This window comes from Nicotiana tabacum, chromosome 12 (genome assembly GCF_000715075.1).
Source record: "Nicotiana tabacum cultivar K326 chromosome 12, ASM71507v2, whole genome shotgun sequence".
Lineage (NCBI taxonomy): Eukaryota > Viridiplantae > Streptophyta > Magnoliopsida > Solanales > Solanaceae > Nicotiana > Nicotiana tabacum.
This window is the reverse complement of record NC_134091.1, coordinates 50,345,707-50,360,808: the sequence shown is the minus strand read 5'-3', so window position 1 is coordinate 50,360,808 and position 15,102 is coordinate 50,345,707.

Sequence of the window (15,102 nt, the reverse complement as noted above, 5' to 3'; positions counted from 1 at the left end):
GGAGTCACCTTCAACCTTTTCGTTTTGCACTGTTTATTCTTATTTCTGGACAGTTGTATTTAGAAGATTTCTAGCAAACACTGTGTAGAGCTTATGACTTGTACTACCGGTTTTGGGAATTTTAAGAGATTCTATTTAAATAATGTTGTTTTAATTATTGTTAGGCTTACCTAGTCCCTAAGACTAGGTGCCATCACGATACCCAAACAGAGGGAAAATTGGGTCATGATAGTTGGTATCAGAGCTCTAGGTTCATTGGTGCTACGAGTCATAAGAGAGTTTGGTAGAGTCTTGCGGATCGGTACGGAAACATATGTACTTATCTTCAAGAGGCTACATAACTATTAGGACAATCTCACTTCTTTCATTCCTATCATGCGATCTTATTGATCTCTGAGTTTGAACTTTTATCATTCCATTCTCTCACAGATGGTGAGGACACGAGCTGCAGTTATCGATGATGATGCTCCTGAAGCAGTTATCGCTAGAGGCAGAGGCAGGGGCCGAGGCCAATGAGGAGTAAGTGCCACAGCCAGAGCATCTACCAGGGCAGCAGTTGAGGAGCCGCCAGTAGTTCCAGTTTGGGAGCAGGTACCGGAGGCGCCTGATGTTACCCCCGGACTTCAGGAGACCTTAGCACAGTTCCTGAGCATGTTTGGTACATTGGCTCAGGCGGGGTTGATTCCGGTTGCACCAGCTATTTCACACACCGGGGGAGGAGCCCAGACTCCCGCCGCCCGCACCCCAGAGTAGCAAGTTCAAGTTGGTCAGGTTCCAAGTGTCATGGCGACACAGCATGTGGTCCCAGTTCAGTCCGTGGTCAGAGTAGCAGCATCTGAGGAAGAGCAGCTTAGACTTGCAAGGTTCAAGAAATATGACCCTCCCTCATTTAGTGGTTGGGTTTCAGAGAGTGCACAGGGTTTTCTGGAAGAGTGTCACCGCATTCTCCGTACTATGGGTATTGTGGAGACGAGCGGGGTTGCTTTTACTACATTCCAGCTCAGGGGAGCGGCTTACCAGTGGTGGTGGGCATATGAGTTGGTAGCCCAGCTGAGTTAGCTCCACTTACATGTGTTCAGTTTTCAAAGATGTTCCTGAGAGAGTTTGTACCTCAATCCCTTCGAGATGCATGGCGCGTGGAGTTTGAGCAGCTGTGCCAGGGCACTATGTCAGTGTTAGAGTATGCCGTGAGATTCAGTGATTTGGCCAGGCATGCACTAGCTTTGGTCGCCACAGTTAGAGAGTGTGTCCGTAGATTTATTGAGGGACTGAGGCATGATATTCGGTTCAGCATGGCTCGGGATTTAGAGTCAAATGTTTCATTTCAGCAGGTGGTAGGGATCGATCGCCGTGTAGAGGGCGTGTGGGATCAGGAGAAAGAGGACATGCAGGGCCGTGAGAGAAAGTATAGGTGAGATCAAGAGAGAGAGGACAGGGAGGTGAGGAGGCCTCGTAGACCAGAGAGATCTACTGGTCCTTATTTTAGAGGCAGGGTATGACATGGTAGAGGTTTTGTGGGTTAGCCAGTTCAGTTTGCACTTCAGGCGTCACACAATGTTTCGGGTGCTCATGGGTCTCAGAGTACCCGTACCGCATAGTTCCCATAACCACGTCAGTAGAGAGGTTGCTTCGAGTGTGGAGATACTGGCCACAGGGTGAGAGATTGTCCTAGACTCCGGACAGGTGTGTCACAGCGGAGTATTCAGACGAGTAGAGGGCGCTCAAGAGGGGCAGGCCCGACCCATTGATGTGTTTCATATAGTAGGCTCGACGTAACTGTGCCAGATGATGTCATACAGGTATGCTTTTGATTTGTTACAGAGGGGCACCATTCGTATTTTGATTCAGTCCTGCTTATCGGGGCGAGTTCCCCTACTTGTTGTCCCACCTATGGGTGAGTTCATGACTTAGTATTATGTTTAGATATTTACACCGTTGGGAGTTTCTATGAGTGATAGCCATGTCTATCATTTATTTCTATTAATTATTGAAAGTTACAAGACTATAAGTGTATTCATGTTGTCCATTATGGAAGGTTTGATGTGATTCCTGAGTAAATTTGGTTATAATTTGTGATTTGATACTCTATCGGGGTGAGAATTTAGCAAGTGTTGAGCTTTTATTGGCAGAACTGAGTTAGTGGAAGATTTCCATTGGTATGATGTGTATTCGACTTGTGATTCAGAGTTGAGGGCGAGACCCTCGCGACTCCATGTGATTTGTTATGTTTGAGTCGGGCTGCGTGCCGCGGTGAAGGGTGATACCAGGATGAGATCCTTATGATTTGTTCATGTACTTTGATTTTTCCTTTTGAATTGATTCGTAGTAGGGTATTGTTAGAAAGTTGTGCCTGTCGGGCTTGTTTGATATTTATCTTATGTGTTTCCCTTTACATACTAAGTCAATTTCGTTATGTGCTTCTTGAGTTTTGGCTTGCGGGGTGTGTGCCCGATGGTGTTAGTTGTGATTTGTTGAATTGGGTGTATAGTTATGAGGTCTTCATCTTTCTTGCATCATTATCAGCGTTGTGGAGGTTTGAAACGGGTTGTTAACGGATATGGGTCTAATTGTCGGTGCTGGTTTTGATTTCGGGCAGCTATTGTGATCAGAAATGTTATTATGATCCTATGTGTGGTGTTTTGTTATGTTGTCGTACCCTGTGGGTGTAGGCATGAGTTTTTACAGCTGGTTGAGACTGTTATCGGTTATGGATTTAGAATCGGGTCTTCTGAAGACAAATGGAAGGTGAGAATTTTGACTCTAAGGCTTATCGGTGTTGGCAGAAAGGATGAATTACGGTTGGGATGGTGTCGTCAAGCTTATGTAGATTAGGGTGACATGGAGTCGCCCGCGGGTGTGTGTTGGATATTACTTTTAGTGATTTGAAAACTTCGAGGCAATTCTTAGCATGTTCGAGGACGAACGTTTGTTTAAGAGGGGAAGGATGTAACGACCCGACCGGTCGTTTTGAGAACTTAAGTCTCATTCAGCGGTATAAGGCCCTGAACAGCTTCATATAATGTGTATTGACTTGCGTGCGTGGTTGAATTCAGTTACCGGATGATTCAGAGTGATTTGGGACACTTAGTCCCTAAAACGGAAGCTTACGTCTTAGGATTTTGACTGTAATAGGAACTATGTGAAGACGACTCCGGAATGGAGTTCTGTTGGTTCCATTATCTCCGTTGGGAGATTTTGGACTTAGGAGAGTGTCCGGACTGTAAATCCGAGGTCTATAGCTGATTTAGGCTTGAAATGGCGAAAGTCGAATTTTTGGAGATTTGGACCGGAAGTGGACTTTTTGATATCGGGGTCGGAATGCGATTCCGAGAGTTGGAACAGATCCATTATGTTATTTGGGACTTGCCTGCAAAATTTGACGTCATTCCGGGTTGGTTAGATTGGTTTTGGCACGAGTTTTCAAAGTTGGAAGTTTTGGAAGTTCATAAGTTCGATTTGTGGTGCGATTTTTATTTTTGGTGTTGTCTGATGTGATTTGAGACCTCGAGCAAGTCCGTGTTAGGTTATGGGACTTGTTGGTATGTTTAGACATGGTCCCGGGGGCCTCGGGTGAGTTTCGGATGGGCTACGGGTCTTTTCTCCCTATTTTTGAATTGTTGTTATCTGTCATCTGGTTTCCTTCATCACGTTCGCATCCTTGACTTTGCGTTCGCGTAGTGTTATTTTGGAGGGTGAAATATTTCCTCTTCGCGTTTGAAGTCATCCTCTCGCGTTCGCGAAGTTCTGCCACCCCCTTCTTCGCGTTCGCATTCCATATCTCGTGTTCGCGAAGTGCAAACCAGGCCCTGGGCACTAGTGATCATTTTCGTCTTCGCGTTCGCGTGTCACTTACGCGTTCGCGTAACTATTCCATTACACTCTTCGCGTTCTCTTACTACTTCACGCGTTCGCGAAGAGCAGTCGTTGGGCCATCATATTTTTCCTCTTCGCGTTCGTGAACGTGTTGTCGCATTCGCGAAGAACAATTGGGCAGCTTTGTTTCTCTTCTTCGCGAACGCATCCCTTTTTCCGCGTTCGCGATACACAAAACACCTGGGCAGAATGTAAAATCCTCTATTCTGAGGGTTTTCCATTTTCACCATTTTTGGAGTTCTAGAGCTCGGTTTTGAGTGATTCCTTGTGGGTTTTTCATGCAAATCGATTGGGTAAGTGTTCTTCACCTAGAATTTATTTATTTTCATGATTCTATCTTTATTTTTATCATTTATTTTGTGTTTTGAGTTGAGGAAAATTGTGGTTTTTGAAAGAAAAATTCAAAATGAAAAATCACGATTTGAGGGATGAAATGGTATCGGAATTTGATAATATTTGTATGGTTAGACTCGTGAGTGAATGACTGTTCGTATTTTGTGACTTTTATCCGATTTCGAGACGTGGGCCCGGGTCGACCTTTAGGGCGGATTTCGTGATTTTTTGTTAAAGTATTGATTTTATTAATTAGATTAGTCTATTATGGTTGTATTCATGTTATGCAATTGTGTTTGGCTAGATTTGGGCCATTCGGAGTCGGATAATTGAAAAAAAAAAGGGCATTCTTACGGACTGGTTGAGCTTGGTTTGAGGTAAATATCTTGCCTAACCTTGTGTGGGGGATTTTCCCCTTAGGATTGAGTCTTCTATGTTGATTGTAGTCCATGAACGCGAGGTAACGAGAGCGTGCTCGGACATATTTGTGAAAAGTTGGCCTTTTAGGATTCTTGGGTCCTTATATTCACTGAGTATGAAGTTGTTCTTGATATGATTAAGTTCCTATTTACTAGTTTCACCTCTACATGCTTTAATTAGAATTAATTGCTTTCAGGATTCACTCTTTTTGCCTATTTGACTCTTATTTGACTTAACTGAAAATTTTACCTCCTCTATTGTCATGCTATCTTTTCATAACTGCTTATCTTTATTTGAAATTATTATTATATCATCTTATAATTTGTTCAGTCTTAATTGAGGTTATGATTATCTTTCTGCTGCTTATCCTTAATTAAATTGTTGAAAATCCTTAGTAATTCCTCAACCTTAAAAGAAGTTTTAGATATCCTATATCTTAGTCGACTCGTTTTATTTGGAATTATTTGACTCATGTTAGTTTCCCTATTGTTGAGATGTATATTGTGGGATCGTTGATACACATTAGTTTTCCCTTGTTGAGTTGTTCCCTTTACACCCAGCATTCTTCATTGTGGTTATTCCTTGTGAATTGGTTCTACCATTTTTTTATGAATTAAAGTTCTTGAGTTGATTTACTTGTCATACTTTGTATTATTGTCATTGTTGTTGTGGTACTTGTTGTGGTGATGCACGAGGTTTATGCCGTGCGATTGTTATTATTGTGATGCACAAGGTTTCTGCCGTGCGGTTGTTATTATGGGGTTGCACAAGGTTTGTGCCGTGCTATTGTTACCATTGATATTTGCACATGCGGCGTGACAAGGCGAGATATATATATATATATGGGTTGCACATGTGGCGAGACAAGGTGGGAATATTATTATGCACGTGTGACGAGACAAGGCGAGCATTTATGTTATTATTGCACACGTGGCGAGACAAGATGGGTTGTGTCAAGGATTGATTTGTGATGATTTATGGCCTAGGGGCGTTCTTGTTGTTGATATTTGTGTAGTGGTATACGTATATGTGTGAGCTTTATCTTGTGAAAGCTGTGAGAAAATATTCTACGTGTTGTCCGTTCTTCTTCTTCCTTATGCTTAATTGCTGGTATAGATTATGTTAGGACACTTACACAAGCATACATGTAGTTAAGCACTCTTATCGGATAAGAGGTGTTCTTGATATTGGTGAGCATAGATGCTCACCCTTGTTTAATTGCCTTCTATGTGAGAATGGCTCTATTTGGCACGTGAGTCGTCAGTGCGGTTATGAGATGTTATGAGGGCACATGATGCTAAGTGTTATGGTTCAGGTATTGAGACCCGTGAGTTGTGATTTGTCCGAGGTTCGGTACCTCGTGGAGTTGTTGACTAAAACTTGATGTAAAAGCGGTTGGAGTTGCTGAGTTATTACTTATCCTTGCTGTATTTGTGATTTCGGATTTAGGTTGTGTTCCATTTACCTTTCTGTGTCATATTCATGATATTCCACTAATACTTGTTTTTTCCTTCCTTATTGCCATCACTGTACTGTGAGCCATATTGCATAGTCTTTATGTGACATCATACTTCTGTTGTTCGTGTACTTATATATGTTCAGTTTATTAGACCAGTAAGTGTCTTGACTGTTTCTCGTCACTACTCCACCGAGTTTAGTCTTGATACTTACTGGGCACCGCTGTGATGTAATCATGCTACTCTTCTGTACATTTTTGTGCAGATCGAGGTACTTGTTAGCTAGCTGTGTGGACTGTTACTGTGAAGACTTGAGGTAAACCTGTTGCTGCGTTCGCAGGCTTCAGAGTCACCTTCAACCTTTTTGTTTTGCACTGTTTATTCTTATTTCTGGACAGTTATATTTAGAAGTTTTCTAGCAAACACTCTGTAGAGCTTATGACTTGTACTACTGGTTTTGGGAATTTTAAGAAATTCTATTTAAATAATGTTGTTTTAATTATTGTTAGGCTTACCTAGTCTCTAAGACTAGGTGCCATCACGATACCCAAACTGAGGGAAAATTGGGTCGTGACATAATATTTATGACTTGTCTACCGAATTCGGTGAGAAACGGAGTTGATTTGACGTGATTCAGACGCCCGGTTGTGAAAATATAAGTTTTGAAGTTTTCTAGAAAATTTCCTTTGATTTGGTGTCTAATTCGTAGTTCTATGTGTTATTTTGGCGATTTGATCGCGCGAGCAAGTTCGTATGATATTTTAGGACTTGGGTGCATGTTTGGTTTGGAGCCCCGAGGGCTCAAGTTGATTTTTAGGTGGTTAACGAATCATTTTGGACATGGGAAAACTGCAGAAAATCTGCTTCTGGTTTCCTTCTTCGCGTTCGCGAAGGCAAAGAGGTTGGCCAGGAAATTTGCCTTCGCGTTCGCGAAAGGTAAAATTAGACAGCCCAAATTTGTTCTTCACGAACGTGAGGCACTGACCGCATTCGCGAAGGGTAAAATTCCGAGAAACAAAACTTAAGTTCTGGAAAATGGGATTCGTCCCAGTTTTAACCATTTTTTATTTTTGAGCTCGGGTAAGGCGAATTTTGGCGATTTTTACGGTAAAACATTGGGGTAAGTGTTCCTTATCCTATATTGATTATATTTCATGATTCCATAGATATTTATATCATGAATCCGTGAAATTTAGGGAGAAAAATCAGATTTTTATAAAATCTTCCGAAAATAAAAATTTAAGATTTGAAGGTCCAATTGACATCAGAACTTGATAATTTTTGTATGGTTAGACTCGTCTCGGAATGGGTGTTCGGATTTCGTAAGTTTTTCCGAGATTTGAGACGTGAGCCCCACTGTCAATTTTTAAAGTGAATTTCGGATTTTATCTGGAAAATTAGTAAATTCATATGGAATTCATACCTATGATTTGTATTGAGTTCATCGAATTGTTTGTGAATAGATTTGACACTTTTGGGGACAAATGTAAAAGGAAAAGTTGTGATCGAGTAATTGATTGAAATTTGCAAAGCGAGGTAAGTGTCGTGGTTAACCTTGACTTGAGAGTATAGAACCCTTAAATTATTTGTTATGTGAAATGCATGTGAACGACGTATAGGCGAGGTGACGAGTGTTTATACATCGTCAAATTAATTGTTTGCATAATTATTTAAAAATTATAAATTGTTCTAAGGCACGAATTAATTATTATAATAATTATTTCTCTCCTATTCTTTGTCAAATATTAATTCTTGAATTTCTGCAATAATTGTTGCATACTTATTTAATTTATGTGTCTTAATTGTTACTTGACATTTAGCATATTAAATATTAAACTACCTATTTTCTCCCTGATTTCCAAAATAAATTGCTACTTGTCATTGTCTCTTTCATAAATAAATCATAATTATTGTATGCTTGTTGTCTTATTATTTCATATTAATTATTGCATTTATTGGGGCAATTACTTTTATAAGAATTGGTAAGTGAATATAAATATTGTGGGATCGGATTGTACGCAACAGACTTTATTAAAAGTCAATATTGAGGGATCGGGTTGCACGCCGCAATAGACTTTATTAAAACTTCATATTGGGGGATCGGGTTAAACGCCGCAACAGACTTTATTAAAAGTCCATATAGGAGGATCGGGTTGCACGCCGCAACAGACTTTATTAAAAGTCCATATTGGGGGATCGGGTTGCATGCCGCCACAGACTTTATTAAAAGTTCATATTGGGGGATCGGGTTATACGCCGCAACAGACTTATTTAAAAGTTTATATATACTTGATTAAAATAAATATATTGGAGGATTGAAAATGAATATATTGTGGGAGCGGGTTGCACACTGCTACGAAAATTGATTGAAATAATAATTGGTTATGACTGTTGAGTTGACTTCAACTATTTAAAATGAATTACCTGATTTAATTCTATTATTGTGGTTATTACTATTATTGCGTACATGTTAATGTAAGTGATCTGCCTTAGCCTCGTCACTACTTTGTCGAGGTTAGGCTCGACACTTACCAGTACATGGGGTCGGTTGTACTGATACTACACTCTGCACTCCTTGTGCAGATTTCGGAGTTGGTCTCATCGGCGTACCATAGACTTGCTCGGATTTCAGCTATTCAGAGGAGACTTGAGGTATAACTGCACAACGTCCGCAGTTCTGAAGTCCCCGTCTACCTTATTTTAGTTGTGTGTTTGCTTTCAGACAACTTTATTTTATTCAAACCTTTATTTGTATTATTCTAGAAGCTCGTGCACTTGTGACACCAATTCTGGGATGGTATTTAGACAACGCTATTTTTATGGATTAATTACTACATTTCAGACTTTACTTCCACATTGGTTTCTTTGTTATTAATTAATTTAAAATTATTTTAAAATGGCTAATTATTCTAACGTTGGCTTGCCTAGCAAGTGAAATGTTAGGTGCCATCACAGTCGCGAGGGTGGGAATTTCGGGTCGTGACACATATTCATTCAAGTGATAATATGGCTGATTTGGTCACCAAATCTCTACCGATGTCAACCTTCAAGAAGTTAGTATACAAGATTGGGATGCAGAGACTCAAGCATGTGAATTGATGCTCTCATCAGGGAGAGTTAATACGCATTGTACTCTTTTTTTCTTACAAGGTTTTGTCCCACTGGGTTTTCCTTGCAAGATTCTAAACGAGGCAACCAAAAGGCGTATTTATAAATATTTGTACTCTTTTTCCTTCAATATAATTTTTTTCCACTTGATTTTATTTTAGTTAAGGTTTTAATGAGGCACATTATCTGTTTTATAGACATTCAAGGGGGAATGTTATAAATAGTATTTTATTTATGGCGAATGCCTATATTTTAGAGAGATCTTAGGGTTTGTTACTTGGTGGCTAAGCCACTTTTTCCTTATAAATAGAGATGTTCTATTCCATTGTAATTCATCCCAAATCAATAAGAATCACTTTTTTCTACTTTTCTCTGCAATATTCTTCTTCTCCTTTTATTATTTCATAACACGAAGATATATCTTGGTGATTTATTATTGAAAATTGTTCGAACCAATTTAGTTTTAATAGTAGTAGAGTATATTTGGAGTTACTTGTCACCGTTTCCATCTGAATCCACCCAAAGTTCAAGGTAAAAAATTTTAATGCTTTATTATTTTTAAATTTAATATATATATATATATATATATATATATATATATATATATATATATATATTTTAACAAATATAAATATATTCGATTTGGTTCAATATTTTTCCACTGTTGAAAATACAATGTATTTAAAGATACATTCTCTTCTCCTTTTCTTGTCTAAAATGACAAATTATGACAAATTATGACGACATGGAGAGAGATTTGGGGCAACAACCCTGCTACTTGTAATCACAAATATTAATGAACCAGAAGAGAGGAAACAGAAACGAATAAATTTATAGACCTTTTTCTCCTGAAACAAAACCCTAGCTCTTGAATCCAATCTCAATTAGCATATAAGTATGTGGCAAGAATGAAGAAATTGGGAGATATCAATCGTTCTTCTTCTTGTTCAACGGCCAAGTATTCAAGAATGGCTTACTACAACAAAAATTGGAGCATCAGGTAAAATCAAATTTTCTTAAGTACTTTAGGCATGTGGCTCTTCGCATTTTCTGTTCGTGTTCCACATAAATATGATATACTACAACAGTAGTCTTTTCATTTGCTTTCAGCTTTAGATTATGTGAAACGTGATCAGTAATAGTTCAAGTATATTAATTTTAAGAGGAGTGTAATGATGGCTTTAATGACTTAAAAAGACTCAAACTGTTATAGTGATTACTACTTTTTTTTTGTTTCACATTGAGTATCCGAAATCTAGGCCCCCGACTAATTTAAAAGTGCTTTGAATAGAGGAACTCCCGAGCATTTGGCGATCTCAGACGTGTCGATATTAATGGTGACTCATTATTTCGATGAATCATTTCTTTAGACAGAAGAAGATTATGTAAACACTTACTCGAGATCTCACATATCAAATTCTATTGTGAAAGACATAATTTTTTCTAAAGAATTCGGCATGATATACCTGATCCATGCATAATATTATAAAAAATGAATACAAATTTTTGACTACTTAGTATTGGTATGAATAAAGGATCCATGAATGAAGATAGAAAGTTGATTCTAATCGTAACTAAATCTTTAATTTTTTATTTGTAAAGAAGAAATTGAAGCAAAATAGCTATTAAACGATGACTTTAGTTTACTAGAGATATCAATTGTTCAGTCTATTTGATCGAATTGATAGATACGAAACCCTCTCCGTTCTTTGAATTTTATCAATCAGATGAAAAAAATAATAAGAAGAACTAAAATCTTACCTTATATTAATCTTTTTTTATCCATCTCATAAAGAAAAAATTGAATTTGTTGTTTGGTGTATTTATCTATTTTAGATCATTGAAATCATTGATGATTCAATTAAAAAAGAAAGACTTATTTTTTTTCCTAAGATGATCAAAAGTGATCTTTAACTATCAAATTTTCTTCAAATAATAATGTCGAAAAGGGAACTTTCTAAATTTAGAAATATAAATAGTTTTAATCATTCCTTATAAACTGAATCATTGCTATTTGAAGAAGTATGAAATAGGTCAATCTCTCCTATTGAGTCACGTGAAGATGCAGAACAAACAGAACTCATTTATTCGTCTTATTTATTATTATTATTTATATAAATATATATAAATAAATCATTTATATATTAAATATTAATTTATCTAAAATATTAATTAATATTTAATATGTTAGATAAATTAATATTAGCGATGGGGTCTTACTAAAGAAAAATATTTATCCACCTATCTCTATAGTATATATATACAAGGAATTATACTCAAGGCTCGAATATGAAATCTTTGGTTAAACATTAACAAAAATCATATACATCATATTACCATTCTTGATGATATATTGATCAATATTAATTAGAAGCATATTCACATTTTTGTCCAAAAATATTGTAAAAGTAGTGTTTAAATGTCACGACCCAAAATCTCACCCGTCGTGATGGCGCCTATCTCAATACTAGGCAAGCCGGCAATCTCAATAAACCACCATATCTTTTAAGTTTGAAAACATAATATCTAAATTTAGCGGAAGAAAAACTCACAAATATATATATATATATATATATATATATATATATATATATATATAAACCCTTCCAAACCCTTGTGTCACTGAGTACATGAGCATCTATTATGAATACAAGTCGGAAAAATACTGTCTATAATAGTTTAAGACCAAATACAGTAAACAAGGAGATAGGGAAGGAGAGACAAGATCTGCGAAACACGGCAGCTACCTCAGAATCTCCGAAAAATTAACTATGCGAAAGGATCAACACCCGCTATGCTCGGGAATACCTAGATCTGCACACGAAATGCAGGGTGTAGTATGAGTACAACCAACTCCGCAAGTAACAATAATAAATAAGGAACTGAAGATATTGACGAGCTACATAGTTATAGTTTACTTTCAGTAATTCCAGCAAGAATAGACATGCTTTCAAATCCAGCAGTTTAAGTCAAATCAATTCTATACAGTTCAAGTTCATGTATTCCGGGTATAAAATCTTTCAGAAAATTTCACAACAATGACAGATAGCAACAAAGTGCAACAACAAATAAAAAGCAAGTACAGCCTCTCAGGACAACAATCACTCACTGGGCTCCCAGCCCTCAACACTCACGCTCAATAGGTACCCGCGCTCATTGGGGGTGTACAAACTCCGGAGGAGCTCCTACAGCCCAAGCACTCACGTGCTGCACGGACAACTCACGTGCTATAGTATCAATATCTGGATTCGCACGGACAACTCACGTGCTATAGTATAATATCTGGATCCGCACGGACAACTCACGTGCTATAATAATATCTCACATTCAGGCCCTCGGCCTCACTCAGTCATAAATCTCTCCAGTCTCTCGGGCTCTCAGAAATCATGAAATCAGCCCAACAACAATGATATGATGCATCAATAATGAACAATAGAGATAGAGATAAAATAATCAAGTAAATTGTGACTGAGTACAAAACAACAATTAAGCAGATAGTTCAACATGTACATGAGCTCTGTGGGTCTCAACAGTACCAACATATAGCCTAAACATGGTTTTTAACATGACTTACAGTCAAATTTCCACAACACATAGACAGCACATAGCTAACAACAAGTTATTCAACTTTACAGTTTCCACGGGACGGATCAAGTCACGATCTTCTCGATGCACGCCCACACGCCCGTCACCAAGCATGTGAGTCACCTCCAAAATAATCACATGATACAAAGTCTGGGGTTTCATACGTTCAGGATCAGATTTATAACTGTTACTTACCTCAAGTCGTGGAATTCTTATTCTGCAATGTCCTTTCCTCGTGAATTGGCATCTAAACGCCTCGAATCTAGCCATAAATAATTCGATTCAATCAATAAAATTTATTGGAATTAATTCCATAAGAAAATGCATGTTTTCCATACAAAATTAAAATTTAGCTCAAAAATCGCCGTGGGACCCACGTATCGAAACTCGACAAAAGTTATAAAATCTCGAAGCCCATCCAACTACGAGTCTAACCATATAAATTTTACCAAAATCCGACCCCAACTCAACCCTCAAATATTCAATTTAAACCAAGAGGGTTTTCTAGATTTTTTAACTTAATTCACCCATTAAACGATAAAAACAACCATGGATTCGGGTAATTTAACCAATATTGAGTTAAGAACACTTACCCTATTATTTTCTCTGAAAATTTCCCAAAAACCGCCTCTTCCCGAGCTCCAATCCGTCAAAAATGGAAAATGAGACGAAGTCCCATTTTCAGAACTTAAACTCTCTGCCCAGCCATTTGCTCTACGCGATCGCGAAGAATAGTTTTTCACAGCCCAGATTTTACCCTACGCGATCGCGGACTTTCCCAAGTGATCGCAATGCACAACATCACAGACCTACGCGATCGCGGACTCGTCCACGCGATCACGAAGCACAAAATGCGTGACTTCTATTTCCGCTCTACTTACTCTACGCGAACGCGATCTTCTTCACGCGTTCGCGAGTCACAAAATCTCAAAGCTAAGCGATCGCATCCCGCTTCACGCGATCGCGAAGCACAATACTCAGCAGCCCTTAATTAACCTTACGCGATCGCGGATATCCCCATGCGATCGCGAGGCACAAAACCTCTACTGACCAACTAAGCCTACGCGATCGCAGACGCATTCACGCGATCGCGTATAAGGAAATCAGATACAGATATCAGAAAATTTCAGCAGTTGTTTAAGTCTAAATTTTGATCCGTTAACCATCTAAAACTCACCCGAGCCCCTCGGGACCTTAACTAAATATACCAACAAGTCCTAAAACATCATACGAACCTAGTCGAACCCTCAAATCACCTCAAACAACACTAAAACTATAAATCATACCCCAATTCAAGCCTAATGAACTTTGAAACTTTCAATTTCTACAAACAACGCCGAAACCTATCAAATCACGTCCGATTGACCTCAACTTTTCATAATCGTATTTCGACCCCAATATCAAAAAGTCAACCCCCGGTCAAACTTCCCAAAATTCAACTTTCGACATTTCAAGCCTAATTCCACTACGGACCTCCAAATAATTTTACGGACACGCTCCTAAGTCTAAAATCACCATACAGAGCTATTGGAATCATCAGAATTAAATTCCGAGGTCGTTTACACATAAGTCAACATCCGGTCAACTATTTCAACTTAAGCTTCCAACATGAAAATTCATTCTTCCAAGCTAACTCCGAAATACCTTAAAACCAAAACCAACAATTCGCACAAGTCATAGTATCTCGTAGGAAGTTATTCAAGACTTCAAATAGTTGAAAGGAGCGTAAATACTCAAAACGATCGATCGGGTCGTTACATTAAAGGTCAAAAATGCTTTCAATTTTAGCTGAGCATTTTGATTTTTCAACTTTTTACTATGAGCGTTCCCACTTTTACAATACTAGTAATGTGAGATATAACAGATTAGGAACCAAAATCTTTTGGATAAAAATTTATCTGTCTTTCGTGGGCGGAAACAAAAACTCTTACTTTATAATGTATATGTATTTTGTTTTTCAAAACCAACATTTGACAGTATTAGGATACTTTTAGATTTAAAGAATATCACAAAATCATTGTCTCATATCATGTTCTGCACCTTGTACAATTACAATAGGTCAAACAATTTTATACCTAACCAAACACGAAAAATAATCTAGATATAATTTGGCAAAGAAAGCATTTTGTTATAATACACTTTTATCGATTTTTTTTTTGTCCACTTGATCACCCATTATCAAAGAAGACAGAAGAGGCTAAAATAGTTGCTGCATTCAATGCATGATTATTTCGTCTTAGTTCTATTTCGTTTATAAAATCTACCCCTATTTTATTCACCAAAAATTTACTTAAACACAATGTTTAAATTAATTAATGAACACAAA